The sequence below is a fragment of the Ambystoma mexicanum genome, chromosome 6q (assembly GCF_040938575.1).
Source record: "Ambystoma mexicanum isolate Mex_15411 chromosome 6q, UKY_AmexF1_1, whole genome shotgun sequence".
Taxonomy (NCBI): Eukaryota; Metazoa; Chordata; class Amphibia; order Caudata; family Ambystomatidae; genus Ambystoma; species Ambystoma mexicanum.
The window spans coordinates 656,400,992-656,415,462 of NC_090937.1; the positions used below are offsets into that span (position 1 = coordinate 656,400,992).

Here is a 14,471-nt window from a genome sequence, read left to right on the forward strand (position 1 = left end):
CACTGTATAGGCGTGCTATAAATGTCATATCATATATCATTTTTTACTTCTCTCAGGAGCCACCAGATAGAGCCCTCCCTCCTCTGCCGATAGCATCTTAATCAGAAAGTTCTGATTTGTCCATATTTCCATAACAACAAGTGAATGCAACCCTAGTTCGTATCTAAAAACAGATGCTAGAACCCCATGTGGAAGTCTCAAGACTCTTCTCCGGAAGAGCTTCAGCCAATTTTCCTCTAGATCAAATAACAGGATTTCAGCACTGTTACTTTTTTTTCCTAAAGTCCAAACTGCAATAAATGATAATCACTCGTCATTTTGTGTCTGCCATCTAGTACACCATCCTGAAATTTGAGGTTTGTACTAGGCCTGAACTCCCTAGATTTCTTGGCAAGCTGGAAGTTAGCATCACTTTATCGCCAGATAATTACAGCAGATCGTAACTCATTGTATGGGGATGTCAAAGCTCATTTAGAATGCTCGAGACCTGAACATCTAATCCATCTGGAAAAAAAAGAAAGATTTGTCAGAATATGACTCAAAACTCAAGACCTTGATTAAGACACCCCAGAAAGTGAAAGCTGTTGGTGAAAGAGGTGATTGGACTAAAACAATTGCAGAAGGTCAGAAACGCAAAAAGACCAAATGTCTTCCAATCTGTGGACAAAAAGTTGAGGTTCTTAGCAAAATACCTGATAAAATGTCCAGATAGGCAGGCGAGAAATAACTTTCTTGGGGTAAGGCTAAACCTTTTACTAGTTGGGTAAGTGCTGGTACAGAGAAGACAAGAGGAAGTCTCACAGAAACTATGTAAAGTGTGTGAGAATCCCTCAAATCAGTCTCTGAGGCACTTGTTAATGGAATGCGGAGGCACCTGGAAACGGAGATACTTGCTGTTCAGGAAATATCTAAGAAATGATGACGGGTTGATCTCCGATTTCTTCTGGAACAGTATCATCTCCAGACATGACTCTCCTGACATTTTCTGTAGTTGAATTTCTAAAACATTTTGGATTTATAAATTAGGCCTTTCAATCTCCATATTAAAGGACCTTGAAATTAAGACCGTGAGTAAGTACTGGAAAGACAGGATACTTAGCAACCAGAAATATTATAAGGTCTGATCAAGGTCTCCAAAAATGTCTATGGAAAAATTGACTACAGATGTTGTTTTTGCTTTGCTGTTGGTGCATAGGTCAGTAGAATTGTTTTATTGTTACGATTTGATTTTTTATGCTTGGATTACTTGTGTTCATTTTGTAAAGGTTTTGTAAAACCAACACAAATAAAAAAAAAAATAATAATAAAGTCCTACTGGTAGTAAGACTTTAGTAAGCTATCCCAGTGGTGTGTGGATCGCCAAATCTTAGTATCAGTCTGTACTAGCTCAGGACCTTGGTAGTGTGGCAGAGCAGTCAGGCTTTTCTTAAGAGGAAGATGTGAGCTGTAGGAAAGTAACAGTTTAGACGGTAATGCCTTTACTGTGCAAACACATATAGAAAAGTCACTTAAAGGGAGGAAAATAAGTGGTTAGTGCAACATGAGCCTAGTTCAAGGTTCTAGAGACGGTATCTTGCCTGGCAAGTCTTTTAAGTTCAAGGGCTTGAAGTCTTGGCAAACAGCGAATAATGAAAAGCTCCTGCGGATTTCTTCCAGTGTCTAAAGTTATTGAAGTAGCAAGTTAAACACTAGCAACAGAGACCGAGAAACTGACTTGTGAAGGGGGCACAAGCAGCAGCTTGGGTCAGGGGTAAGAGGGGGTTGCCCTGGACACCTCTAGGTGTACTCCACCGCACAGGAGAGAATTATCTGAATCAGGTAAGCAATACATTTTTCCCCACTGTACCTTGAGTTTGAAGAAAGTGTTCGTGTTGGCTCCTCCACGATGTGGCAGCTCTGGACCCGAACTCCAGATTCCTTGGTCGGGTGACGAAAGGCAGGACAATGGACGGTGTTTTCCAGAAGCAGTTTCGAAGGGGACCTGTGGTACGACTTTCAGCAACTTCAAGGTTCACTCTGTGGTTTTGGTGCCTTTTCAGCAGCACCAACAAAGGACAGGGATCGCGCAGTCAATCTTTGCTTTCTACAGTCCCACACTGTCCCACACTGATGTGAGGGGGTCTGGGCAAGTAAGGGGTAGCGCGAGTTATGGTGGCTTAGCTGACCATAACTTGCAAATTTCTGGGGGTTTTCGGTTTTACCTGTAACCATAACGTCCCTGTAACGTTTGTCCATTGAATTGCATAGGTTTTTACTAGTGCAACTTAACCATAACGTCCCTTTAACAAAAAATGTCAGTGAATTTCATTGGTATTTAGCAGGATACCCTTAGTTTGTAAACAAGAACTGTGCAACATAGTGCAATTGCTGGCACCAATTGCTGGCACCATGTTAATGTGGACAGCAGTCGCAGACTATGCGTCTCTTTGCAGAGATCGTGTGGCATCCAACCTTCTGAGGAAGGCAGGTGCTCTCTTACATAGTGGTACCAATCACCAAAAGCAAAGAACATAGACAAACAGCACCATGTGCAAGAATTGCCAGGAAAAATAGAGTAGGTTTGCAAATTGTGTACTTATGAAGCAAACAGGACAAAGGCATATGGAGTGCACCATAACGGAATGCATCAACAACAGAAGTGACTTCTGCCTTCACCAATCTTACTGCACTGCTACTGTAAAGCAGAACAAAAAACGAACGGCCAGAGTAACGGCAGGAAAGTGCTAAGACCTGAACGTCACTACAATGTAGTAAGGACCCTAAACTTTGTCCAATAATTGCACAGGTGCTGCAGTATGCAATAGTACAGAAGCATAACGTGTCTTTTTGTAACGCTGCAATGGCAAGCACCTTAGAGTGGCAGGATGAAAATTTCCCTCATTACGTAATGACTTTCGATAGCCCATTGGTCCGCAGTGCTGTGAACCGTACATTATGTAATATTTATTGCTTCATGTACACCAAACACAATCTCTTTTCAGTAAGAGAACATATTAGAAAGGAAAGCAAGGCAGTACAAGTGGCAACCCTTCCACAGCAGCATACGGGCATAGGAAAGGAAAGAAACTCTGTGCATAGGTAAATGGACTGCGTGGAAGTCAAAGTGGATAAATTGGTGAAATATTGTGCCACTTTAAAGGTTGCGTACAAGGAAATATTTTGGACACAATGAAACAGCACTGGCCCATCTGCACGTGTACTCCTTCCCCATGTCGGAGCCCGCCATTCCCTCAAAAACTGTTTCATGGGAGACGTTACAGTAATACATCAATCTCATCCACCCCTCTTAACCAAGTTGTGCAAATGCCCATTTCCCCACAATAAGTATCCACTTCTGCTACTCCCTCCCTTTCCAAAAGGGGTGTATGCAGGTGTACAAGTAAACAGTAATAATGAGAATGTTGCCGAGTGTTTGTGTGGTATTCTTTTTGACCTGAAATGGGGTTCTGACTCAGCAGCACACAGTCCTCGTTGCAATGACCACAAGTAAGGAAAATGTAGGTGTCCTACAGACACCGCAGCTCGGGTCTGTAATCTTTTGTGGGAGCGGTGGAGTGAAAACTTGTGACGTAGTTGGTCTTTTTCATAAAAAATTTGCCATGGAAGACATTCTTCTCATGACCAGATCTATATCTTCAGCTGACCATTGGGCAGAACTAGGAATGACCATAGATTGCGGAGGGAGACCTAGGTCTTCTGGAGTGGGTGGGATTACTTTAGAGGGTGTAGCCTTTTTCTTTAAGGCTGAAGACAGGGAATCCTGTGTTTGAGATTCCTTACTCTTATGAGGGGACCTATCCTTCTGTGTCGTATCCCTATGAAGGGTCTTAAGAGGAGCTCTTCTTGGACTACCTTGACTTTACAAGGCTTTTCAGTACATACTTTTTAACTAATTGTGCAAGTCCGGCCTACATGGGCTTTTTTACTGCCATCGACGAGGAATGTCGAATCTCGGCTACCGTTAGCTCCAAAATCTTTAAGATTTTTTATAATTCTTATGAGATTCTTTATTGAATAAAATAATATGTTCTGTTAAATTTAGGATGTGAATTGATTTTTTTCATATCCGATTATGTGATGTGATCTGTATCGATGCATTTGTTGTTTTTTTTGACCACCGTTGTCATTTATGGTCCAGTCTTGTATGTTCGCCTAAACAAGATCCTACGCTTCGGTCTCCTAGTTGTTTTATATATATATAATTGTTTCTTCCAAGCACGACCGAGTGTACTTTTTTTTTAGCTTGGAGTCCCTCATTTGTTTGGTAGCTCCAAAATCTCATCAGCTGACTCACGATCTTTGGGGATATATTTATCTTTCGACATTCAGGATCTGTCGTGTGGCGATCTGGAGTGCCCAGAGGACAGCAAATCAACAGACCTTTCCCTAGAAGTCACGCGTTGCCGTTTGCTCGCCACGTGTGTCGAGTCTCAGCGGTGGGTTATGTGTTTGGTGGGGGGTTAGTGAGAGCGCATTTGCCGCCGGTGTTGTCCCCATAACATGGCAGCCGGCCTGTCAGTTTGGGTCTGGGGCCTGCGCTGGGGAAACTTGAGTAACCCTGTCGCCTTCGGATACTGCGGCGTTACTGCTGTCGCTGAAAGCACCTTCGGCTTCCATGGCCTCGAGTTGCCTGGCATGATGGGCCCAGCATTTAGTTAAGCGGTCCCAATAGTGTCTTGGGTTTGAAGAGTCTACACGCTCGACAGGAACCCTCAACGTGGTCCCGAGGTAGACACAGGTTACACACAAGGTGTTTGTCCACCCACAGGAACTTTTTATTGCACTTAGGGCAAAATTTAAAGGGGATCCTTTCCATAATGAAATGGCATGGCAGTCAGGTGAATGTAGTTTACGAAAAGGGGTATATACATTCTAGCATGACCTCCCCCCTCTCTCCCTACTGTGTGAGTAGAAACCCGGAGCGGATCCGTCGATGGGAGTCTCCAACGGTCGTTTCTTTTCTCCACCGCTGTCGAACGGCGATAACCGAAAGTGAACTCCGCAAAACATCGTCCATCTATGATAGCAGAAAAAAACAATCCGAGGGACCTCGACGTGTGAAGGACCATGGGTACAGTGGACGTCACACTAGGGATAGTTTTACTGGCACGCCCAGTCGACGTCCCTCTTCGGGTTTTGAAAACAACAACTGTAATACTCTGCAGCTTCCACTAGATGTCGGCCTATGCACAGCATGTGATCTAAGCAGATTCCACAAGCCTCCAAAAAAGTCAGCATCAGCAATTGATGTCCAGGGGTTGCAGTTTTGAGCACTTTTATGGTCGGCGGCTAATGCTGGTGCAAGGTTTTCAGGTTGGAAAATGCAAAAGAACTCAATGCAGGGTCCCCCTCAGGATAGGACTGGATGCAGGTAAGCAGTTTCGGATGACAGCCACTGATGCAAGAGGATTCACTTGCTGCAGTACCCTTGATGGCAGGACCATGAGGTGAGTCTTATAGCACAAGCTGATGATCCCCCAAGTTCCAGGCCTCAACTCAGAACGGCAACGCCTGCAGGACATTAGCCCAAACTCTGAGCTGATCAGCCACTGGGAGGCCCAGGGGCACACCCGAAGGCTCTTCTTCGTAGGACTCCAAGCCAACAACGAGAATGCATATTCCCTCCACTCCAAGGGTTGCAGCTCCTTCGCAGGATTGCTGGAGAACTTCTACAAGACAGGGCTCTACCATGGCAGCAGCAGAAGTTGATCGCCAGGCCTTCTTCCAACATGTCTAAGTCTCCTCGCAGGTCTTGCAGCCATACAGGATACTAGGCTCCTTCTGTTTCTTCTAGGATCTCTCTACAGTGAGTGCATTATATTATATTAAAAAAAAGTCAGTTAAGAGCTGACAGACACACACACACACACACACACACACACACACACATGCACACATGCACACACACGTCCAATCATGACCACTGGTGGCACAATTCATGAATACCACTCGGACACAACGAAACCAGTTTGTGGTTTGGGACCAGACAGTCCCAAACCCACGTGCTCTGCAGTAGCCCGCCAAAGGCCTCCGCTTTCCCGAGGAATGGAAGTCCATTATAAAGATTTTCCTGGCCTTAAAGGCCAGGCAGATGGGTTGAAGACAGGATGGCCAAAGAACAAGTGAAAAACCATGTGGCACGGCCATTTGTGTACACTAGACACAGTTGGTAGCCAAACATGGTAAACGCGGTAAGGCTAAAGTAAATTACACTAACAAATAGCTAAAAGTAACTGCTGCCACCAGCTTGTCCCTTGGGCACACCTAAAGTAACCAAAAATCCTCGCAAAATAATAAGGCACCCCATTGTACTGCACTGTAAGAAGCTTTGCACAATGATACATGACTAAAAGTGATAACAAGTTACCAAAAGTAGTAAAGTAACAAGACTAAGGGAAATCATGTTTCCCAGTATTGACAGCCTGAAGGACATGTCAGGGTCCCCATGACAAATGAGCAAAAGCCAATGTAGTGAAGCTTAAGGCTTCACTGCACTGCAAAAAGAGCAGGTCAGCATCAAAAATGAAAGCAACAAGTTTGGGGATCCATACAACGGAAGAAAAGGTGCTGTAAAGAGAAATCTTTCCTCACAGAAGACATCCAGTCTTCTACTCTCCTCGGCCCAAGTTTGAAGATCTCGGAGCACCAGTTCCACAAACATCTTTGTCGGGATGTCTAACAAGGAAATCAGCCTGTAGTTTGCCATATCAATTCTGGGCCCTTTTTGTATATTGGGACTATGATGGAACATAGCCACGAAATGTATCTTTTCCTTTTAATAAACTTTGGGAAAATGTCATACAAAATATTCGCCCAGAATTATTTGTTTCCGTTGAACATGGAGTAGCAAGGCTGTCGGGGCCTGGTGCCTTCAAAATCATACTTTTCTAAATCAATTCCACCAGGTCCTCGATATCCCACTTCAAAAACCAAAACAGGTCGATGTTAAACGTCATGGGCATTGCAATCTCAGCACCATGTGTATATATGAGGCTGAAATGAGCAATTCATTTTTCTTCCAAGATAGGGTTCATCTGGACATTTGTTTTGTGAAGATCATCGGATTCTATTATAGAACAAAAGCCCCTTGTATGTTGCAAGGATTTTCTGTGCATTTGATAATAGATGCTGATCCTTCTACTGGCGTGACACGTTTTTATAGCCACTTTTTATGCGCCGTTTTTGCCTAGTGTCATCTGGGCAAATATTTTTAACTGATCCTCGCAACACTCTTCTTTTTAGCTTAACTTCCCGATCATAAGGATGTTTGTGTAAAGTTCTGGGCTTATTCGTGTGACTGAGCATCCAGGCCTATCAAGATGGGTAAATGTGAGCTGTACCAATGAAATCCGTAAATACAAGTAACCAAGTAACACTTTCACTCAAGGTTTCAGTTATGAATAGTTATTTAATTAACATACATTTTTAAATAAGCGTTCTTTAAAAAGGCAATTCATGTAACAAGGTAAATATACTTTAAAATTATTACTTTGGATATGCTTCTTAGACAATTCCTACACCCTGAGGTGACTTCAATTATAAGGACAGTAATGGCATTTATATGCGCCCGGTTGCCTTCGGGCCTGGCTGCGCTATACAAATAAAACAAATACAAATATAATCACACTAGTTATACTTTGCATACTGAGTTTGCAGAAAGGAAAGGTTTAAGGAAGGAAAAGGTTAAACAGGTTCTCAGTAAATGTGAGGACAACTAAATCTTCCAATGAAATCTAGACAAGCCTTTCCCATCAGTAACAGTTCACAACAAGCTACCACCTATGAGGGACAAACAATATCAAAATCAATGGACTAGAAGAGTCATCAGTGAGCCAGGACGGCCAAAGTCAATTGGAACACAGTCTATGGAGCTGAGAGGCACATTTTCAATCAGAAACAGTCTTGCACAAAGTTAGAGAATTTGTAGGGTCACAAGCTATTAAGCCTGTGAAAAGAGTTGGAATCAACTGTAAAGGTAAGCCACTGCAATTACCAACTGAGAAAAGCACAGCTAAAGGGCAATAACCAGGTTACTCACGGTAGTGACCACCTTACTCCTAGTCCATAGACCCCTTTCCTCCATACTTATGGGACATCTCTCAGTCCTGTGGGACGGGATCGGAGCACTTTGTAAAAAGAATGCAAAAAAATGTTTTTAAAAATGTGTGCTTCCTCTCTTTCTTGTGCGGGGCCCGGGACACACGGCCGTAACCCTTCCCACCTTGGCTCCGCCCCACGCATCACCCATCAGTCCTTTTCTATTGCCAGGTCAGAGACCTATTAGCAATAACAGAGGAACCTTATTAGAGGGGACGGTGGGCGGGTGTATGGAGAAAAGGGGACTATGGACTAGGAGTAAGGTGGTCACTACGGTGAGTAACATGGTTATACTCCTACCTCCCGTCCCCTTTCCTCCATACTTATGGGAGATTCCCAAGCACTCCTAACAGGAACTACGGGTGGATGGAAATACCCCTTACTGAAAAAGGTTCTTCAGCACAGCCTGACCAAACTGAGCATCAGCTCTTGAGCTCATGTCAAGACAATAATGCTTACAAAAAGCAGATGGGGAGGCCCAAGTAGCTGCCCTAGCGATGGACTCCCAGGGGACATATTTCTGAAAAGCAACCATGGCTGCCTTGCCCCGCACCAGGTGTGCATGAATACCCTTCGGAGGTTTCAGCCCTTGGACAGTGAAAGACTCCGTAATGCATGCGGCGATCCACGGAGAAATAGTCGGCTTAGACGCCTGCTTATCCCGAGGGTTACCAAAAGTCACAAACGGTTGAGAAGAACTCCTAAGCTGGGATGTTCTGTCCAGATAGAACTTAAGAGCCCTTCTGACATCGAGACAATGCAGAACCCTTTCAGCCTCTGAGGTAGGGTTCGGAAAAAAGACCGGCAGGGAGATCGACTGATTCAGATGGAATTCAGTTACCACCTTCAGCAGGAAAGCAGGATTCGTCCGTAGGACTACCTTATCCTTGTGAAAGACCAAAACGGGATGCTCCACCGACAAGGCCTGGAGCTCACTCACCTGCCTCGCTGACGTCCCACCGACCAAAAAGGACACTTTCCAGGATAGGTACTTGAGGTCCACCGTGGACATTGGTTCAAAAGGCTTATGGCACAACGCTGTCAGGACTACATTTAGATCCCACGGCTGGTGCGGACTATGAATTGGAAGGTAGAGGCGTGTCAAGCCTGCAAAATGCTTCTTAACCACTGGATTACACAGAGAGTAAGAACATTGGTCCATAGAAAGATAAGCAGAGACCGCTGAAAGATAAGTTCTGCATGACAGAACGTGAACACCCGACTCTGCTAGGAAGGATACGAAGGACAGCAGTGTGTCAATCGTAGCCCCCCTTGGGTCCAACTGTTTTTTCAAACACCAATGACAGAACCTGAGCCATTTACTTCTGTATTGGGATCTAGTCGAGGGTTTCCTGGCTGCCTGGATAATACGCATGTTATCCGCAGACAAGTTAAGAAGTTCTAAAGACTTCAACTCAGGCACCATGCCGCCAAGCTGAGCGATTGTGGGGAGGGGTGCCACATCTGCTGTTCCCCCTGATGAAGAAGATCAGGGGTCACTGGTAACCTGATCGGCGGATACACCGACAGGTGTTGAAGTTCTGAGAACCAAAACCTAGCCGGCCACCATGGGGATAGGAGTAGAAGGGAACAGTTCACCCAGTTCTTCAGCTTCCAAATTGCTCGATGGACTAGAGGCAGAGGTGGGAAGGCGTAAGCTCTCATGTTGTGCCATGGAATCTCGAGAGCATCCCACAGAGAGGTGGCATACTGAGGCATACTGAGGAAGCTTCTTGTTTACCGCCGTAGCAAAGAGGTCCACCTCCGGTGTGCCCCAATGCAAGAAAATCCATGAGAGGACCTCAGTCTTCAACTCCCACTCGTAGCTGACCACTGTCTGCTGGCTGAGGGCATCCGCTGTGACCTTCAGCTGGCCCGGGATGTGTATTGCAAGCAGCCAAACACCATGAAGCACAGCCCACTCCCAAATCTGGATGGACAGGTCCACGAGAGGGGGAGACTTGGTTCCCCCTTGCTTATTGATGTAATACATCAACACCACATTGTCCGTGCGTATGCGGACCACCTTGTTGGCTATGATCGGTCTGAACGCCCTCAGCGCTAGGAAGATCACCAGTAGCTCTAAATGATTTATGTGGAGGAGCTTGTCCTGAGGTGACCAGAGATCCGAAGAGACCTGAAGAGAATCTAACGTCGCACCCCACGCCAGGAGGGAGGTGTCCGTCGTGATCGTCACCGTAGGGGCTGGGTCCTGAAACCCTGCACCCACCGACAGGTTGCTGAGAAATGACCATCATTCCAGGTCCACTCTCATGGAAGCCGGAATCATTATCAACTTGGAATCCGGGTCCACAGCCTGACGCCAAGAACTCCGAAGAGCCATCTGGGTCCGCCTCATCTTGAGACGAGCAGGAGGAAGAGCCAACACGCACAAGGCCATGAGGCCCAGAAGCCTCTGGAACCACCAGGCCGACATGCTCTCCGACTGCGCAAACATCTAACACGTGGCTAACAGATCCACCATCCTGTCCCCGGTCAAGTACACTCTGAAGTCGATCGTGTTCCAGCGAAAACCCAGGAAAATCAAGTCCTGCAAGACCGTACTGGAAGATTTCTGCCAGTTCACAGACAGCCCAAGATGGAACAGGAGCTGAAGGAGAGACTGAAGACTGCCCGCTGCTTTCAACAGACAAGGGTCGCGTAAGAGCCAGTTGTCCAAATACGGATACACATGGATACCCTGCAGACGAAGATAGGCCGCAATCACCGACATCATCTTCGTGAAGACACGCGGTGTCGAGCTGAGGCCAAAAGGAAGCACTCGAAACTGGAAGTGCTCCTCTCCCAAAGAGTAACAGAGAGATCTCCTGTGTGGATTCCAAATCAGAATATGCATGTACGCATCCTGAAGATCCACCACACTGAGCCAATCGCCCAACTGCAAGGAGGACCGTATCTGGCTGGGCGTGATCATCTTGAATTTCTCTTGGGGTAGGAAAAGATTGAACTGGGAAAGGTCTAGGATGGTGCGCAGGTCAGCCTGGTTGGGTTTGGGCACCGTAAACAGCCGGGAGGAGAAGCCCTCCCCTCGTTCCGAGGGGAACGGTTTCCACAGCTCTGAGGGCCAGAAGTTTCCGAACCTCGGCTTTGCGGGAGGGAGAGCCAGACAGCTGAAAAGGAGGGTTGAAGGGTGGGGTAGGGGTTAGGGGTAAGCAGAAGCCCGCCAGAGCGACTGACACCCATCTGTCTTCGGTGATGGTCTGCCACGCCTCTCAATGAGACGCAAAGCGTCCTTCCACCGGGGTCTCGTGCGAGCGCGGAGAACCCTCATTTTGTAGGTTTTTCGGTGGTGTTGCCACCTGAACTTGAGGAGGCGGCTGAGGAGCGGGAGAAAAACCCGAGTCCGTTGTTGCCTACGGCGGTTATTCCCCAAAGGGGTATCCACTCTGCGAGATTTCCGGTCAAGGAAGCCCCTAAAGCCAGAGGAGGGTCAGCTTTGCGACAACAGTCTCTGGGTTTTGAAAGGGGTCTTAACAAGGACCGACAAGGACTTAGCTGTCTGGGTGCTATTCTTCGTCTTGGTGAGCTCTACATCTGTTGTAGAATGAAAGAGCTCCTTACCATCGAACGGAGGGTCCAACACCTTGTCTTGCACTTCTTTTGAGAATTTAGTGGCATGCAGCCTGCCGTGAGGCATCAACCCCCAGCATAAGGCCCCGAGCCGAAGTGTCTACGTGATGAGCCGCAGCCTCCAGGAGATCCTGGGCCAAGACCCTGACGTCGGATAAACCCGCCTTAAAGTCTTCCAGCTTCTCGACGGGGATGAACTCCTCAAACTCCGACAGACCTTTCCACATCCGCATATTAGCCCCCCGCTAACACCAGTTCGGCATTGGCCCGCCTGAGCTGCAAGGCCGAGTTGGCGAAAAATTTTCTCCCAAGGGAGTCAAGGAGCTTATCCTCCTTTCCCAGAACCCGAGTAGCCGTCGTGGAAGAGGATGCTGCAGCCCTGGACTGTAAAGTGGCCGCAGCCCTTTACAGTCCTTTGTGGAGGAGGGGGGCGGACAAGACGACAGGGCCACCTCTTCCGAAGAATGCAGCCTGTATCGCGTGTCAATTTTCTTATTAACGAAAAGTCCAGAGTGTGGCTTTTCCCAGACCCTGCGGACCTCGGCCAGAACGTCCTTCTGCAAGAGCAGGCTGGTACGCTCCAAAGGAGGCAGGGTGAACGCCCCAGAAAGCACACCCTCCTGCCGAGCGGGTGCCTCGGGCACCGGAACATCTAAGAAGCACATCATGTCCAGTACCCGGTCATGAAAAGCTCCAATAGAGCGGGGCAGGTCCTTGTTGTCCTGATCGCCTTGCACGTCATCTGACAGGTCAGGGTCAGAATCCTGCTGAGCTGTGTCAGGCGCTGCCTTGTCCACAGGGGACAATGGGGGCAAAGGCGGAAGAGTCGGAGAAGGCACCGTAGGCAGGGGAGGCGCCGGCCGAACCACCAGAGGAGCGGGTGGAGCCAGAGGCGCGGGCGGACATATCTCCCTAAAAAGCCCTTTTGAAATATTCCCTCATGGGGTCGGTATGCATGAGCGTTTGAAATTCACTGAAAAAGGCGTCCTCCGGGGACTGCTTTGGAACCGGCGGAGGCCTCTCATGAGGGGGATATTTCCAGGGATGTAACGGGGAAGGGTGCCACACCGGCCCCTCCACCGACGTATCCACATAAATCAAAGGTGCCGACCCGCAGGCAATGAAACATTGTGCGGAAGGGGCATCCGAGCATTCCAGTCATAAACTGGCCGATAAGGATGCGCACAAGGAACTCTATGTTCACCCACAGAACCGAGCCCTACACCTGAGGCCAATGGCATAGTTGTAGGTGTAGCACCCAAAATGGCCGCCGCGGTCGTGGCGGGAACGGGTGCCATTTTGTCATCGCCTGAGGGGAACTGCGGCACGTGAGAAAGTGAGGCAGGGGTCCCAGTCGATGGATCAGAGGTCTTAACTTTAGCCTTAACATAAGGAACCTCGGCACAGCCGGTAAAAGAAGAACTTTCCTTCTTTGCCCCCTCAACAGATCTGGTGTCGCCGCAAGAGCGGGAACGGTAAGAAACAGCCTTCACCGATTAGGCCTTGTCAGGCCTCTCAGATGTTGGTAACTTTAGCCTCTATACGAGGGACCTCGGACCAATGTCCGGTAACAGCCTTATCCGCGCGGGCCTCGAACATCCGTTAGGGGACACCAAGCCCCACCAAAGCCTCGGGGCGCACCCCGGTCTTATTCTTGAGGGAAACCGACAGAGAGGCCTCAGAGCGAGCTCCGGTACCCCACGACTCAGTAGAACTGGGTCTACAAACAGCCCCCACAGGAGGGGCCTCGGAGAGTGCTCCGGTATCCACAGGCCCCTTACTGAGACCCTCGGAGAAAACTCTGGTACAATTATTAGGCCCAGCAGGCACCTCAGAGCAATCCCCGATGACAGAGCGATCAACGCTCCTCCCGGCCCGAGAGGAACCTGGAAAGGTATCCCCCCCCCGGCCAGGGTGCTCTGAAAAGTAAAGAACTTACCGGGCGTTTTTTCTTTTCGTCGATGAACTCCTGAAAATGCGAAGGAGGAGTTCGCCGGAACACCTCCTCCCACCGCTCCAACCGACGTTGAAGTGCCCGGACCGAAAGGGAGTCGCAGTAAAAACAGGAGTCCCAACGGTGATCCGGATCCAAACACTCTAATCAAAGAGGATGCGGATACACCCTCGCGAAGCGACGGTGACACGATGAACAATCTGGAAAGTCTAGTTTGAACGACATAGACAGACTAGTACACGATCGCTAGCGAGAGCCATAGAGGAAAAAAGGGAAGAAAATCTTCTGAGGATGCAAGTGCGTCCAGTCCCGAACGAGCAGAGAAAAGGACTGATGGGCGATGCGTGGGGCGGAGCCAAGGTGGGCGGGGTTACGGCCGCGTGCCGGGCCCTGCGCAAGAAAGAGAGGAAGGACACATTTTTGAAAAAATAAAATTGGGGATGCTTTTTACAAAGTGCTCTAGTCCCGTCCCACAGGACGGATAGATGTCCCATAAGTATGGAGGAAAGGGGACGGGACGTAGGAGTATAAGGTAAGTACCCCAAGCCTAAACAGTACCTCTCGTTTGAAGAGTGGTCCAGCTGGATTCTGTCTTGCTACAGCGGTGCAGACCCAGTTTTCCTGAGCCTCAGTCGTGGGGACAAGAGGGAGGACCTCTGGAGGGCTCCTGCAGCGGTACTTGGGAGGTCGTCGGCAGCTTTAGGCTCTTTTCAGTTCAGCAGCACTTTGCGGTTCCAGCACTTAGCAAACAGCACCGGAGCGGATCTTGGGTTACCGGTTGGGCTTCCTTCATTCCTTGGGTCCTTCACTCTGGTGAGGGGACTTGAGA

The 14,471-nt window shown here is 48.1% G+C and overlaps 1 protein-coding gene across 11 annotated transcripts in view; it reads right to left on the bottom strand.

Moving 5' to 3' along the window:
- Positions 1-14,471, bottom strand: part of BLTP1 (bridge-like lipid transfer protein family member 1) — a 2,946,455-nt gene that overhangs the window by 2,821,682 nt on the left and 110,302 nt on the right. The gene's annotated exons all lie outside the window — the stretch shown is intronic.